A 2,296-nucleotide genomic window follows, 5' to 3' on the forward strand; every position below is an offset into this window, starting at 1 on the left:
TCCTGGGTTTAATAAGATATATTAATAAGATTAAAAGCATGCTTAATAAATATTTGTTTAATAGATAGGTATCGAGATGACAGTTTATTGTTGAGAAACAGGAAAGTTCATCCACTTCATCTTTTGATGAACGTCCGAGTTTCAGCTCTGTGCTAAGAGGCTGCGCTGGGCTGTGTCAAGGATATCAAATATTAGGAAGACAAAGCCCCACTCTAATCTGTGGAGGGATAATGCATTCACACAGCTCACCATAAGGCAGTGTAAATGCCTCAGGAGTGTTAGAAATCAAGAGTCCTAAAGTTCAGAGGGGCAATAGAGAGAGCTCTTGTGGCTGGTGGTTGAGAAAATTTTAGAGAAATAGCTTCTGAGCAGGGCCTTTGGGTATAGGAAGGATTTCAGAAGGTGAAGATGATGGGTGAGAGCTGCAGGCAGAGGGAATGGTATAAGCAAAAGTAGGGGAATGGGAAATAAGTACTAAATCTTGGGAAACTAAGCAACTCAGTTTGATTGCAGGAATGTGGTAAAAGTTACAATATCTGACATTTATTAAGAAACTCGTGTAGGCCTGGTATTATGCTTTGTGTAGTTTATCTTATCTCATCCTCCCAATAATACGTGAAGTAGGTGCTGCTAATACTCCCATTTTATGGATGGAGAAGCAAAGGTGCAGGTAATTTACTCAAGGCCTTAGCACTACTAGGTTGGGATCTGACTCTGGAGTCACGCTATTTGACCTCTAACGTGCATGTGGAAGGAAGGGAGAACCAAGATTGAGAAGATTGTTTGGCAGATGATTTTAAATTGTGCCTTGAATGTTAGAACTCAATTTGGTAAGTAGTGGAGGACTGCTGCTGATTATTGTACAGAGAAGCCACCCAGTGACTGTCAGACTTTAGGAAGACTGATATGGGGGCTGGAGGTAAGATGGATGAGAGGGGACAGAAACAGAGAAGGAAAGACCAAGGAAGAGGTGAATGCAGACGGGGGATAAAAACTCAAAGTGTGAGTGGAGCAATGAGATGGAACACAAGCAATTGTTGTAGAGATGTTTTAGAAGTAGATTCTGGCTTTCCAGTCAGGCGCTGAGTTGTTCTTCAGATCATGTCTGGTAGCTCCGTGGTTGTAACAGAGAACATGGAGGCCCAGAGGGAATGGACCCTGGGGACATCATTTAGAGCAACTGGCATGAGATTATCAATAACTTCGACAATATGAATTTAAAGGAATCTTTTCTTCGGGGCATCTATGCTCATGTTTTTGAGAATCCTTCAGCTATTCAACAGAGAACTATTATACCTTGTATTAAAGATCCAAAAGATAATTCTGGCATTTGGAGACTATATGGGAGAAACTTGTCATGCCTGCATTGGTGGAACTGATGTTCGGAATGAAATGCAAAAACTGCAGGCTGAGGCTCTGCATATTGCTGTTAGTATACCAGGGAAACTGTTTGATATGTTAAACAGAAGATATCTTTCTCCACAAAGGATCAAATGTTTGTTTTGGATAAAGCGGATGAAATGTTGAGCCAAGAGTTTAAGGATCAAATCTAGGAGATTTTCCAAAAATTAAATACAAGTATTCAGGTTGTGTTGCTTTCTGCCACAATGTCGACTGATATGTTGAAGGTGACCCAAAAATTCATGAGAGATCCACTTTGAATTCTGGTGAAAAAAGAATTGATCCTTGAAGGAATCAAATAGTTTTATATTAACGTTGAAAGAGAAGAATGGAAGTTGGATACACTTTGTATTTCTACAAAACACTGATGATTACTTAGGCTGTTATTTTTCTCAATACAAGGCACAAGATGGACTGAGAAAATGCATGCCAGGGATTTCACGGTTTATGTCCTGCAAGGTGACATGGACCAGAAGGAAAGAGATGTGTCATGAGGGAATTCTGATCAGAGTCAAGCCCTGTTTTGATCACTTCTGCTTGTTAGCTCATGGGATTGATGTGCAACAAGTGTCATTGGTTATATACTATATCTACCTACTAATTGTGAAAACTATATTCACAGAATTGGCAGAGGGGGGTGATTTTGGGAGGAAAGGTGTGGCTATAAACTTTGTTACTGAAGAAGACAAGAGGATTCTTTGTGACATTGAGACTTTCTACATACTACAGTGGAGGAAATGCCAGTGAATGTGGCTGACCTTATTGAATTCCAGGGATGAGATAGTTTTGAATGCAGTGCTTACTGTTGCTGAATAGGTAACCACAATGTGCATTGTGCTTCTTTATTTGGGAATATTTGAATCTTATCTCAATGCTCAGAACAGATCAGAAATAT

General features: G+C 39.9%; 1 pseudogene; it reads left to right on the forward strand.

The window, feature by feature from the left end:
- The first annotated feature begins 924 nt into the window (after window positions 1-924).
- Window positions 925-2,180, forward strand: LOC121491836 (annotated as a pseudogene).
- The last annotated feature ends 116 nt before the right edge of the window (window positions 2,181-2,296 follow it).

This window comes from Vulpes lagopus, chromosome 5 (genome assembly GCF_018345385.1).
Source record: "Vulpes lagopus strain Blue_001 chromosome 5, ASM1834538v1, whole genome shotgun sequence".
In the NCBI taxonomy this organism is placed as follows: Eukaryota; Metazoa; Chordata; class Mammalia; order Carnivora; family Canidae; genus Vulpes; species Vulpes lagopus.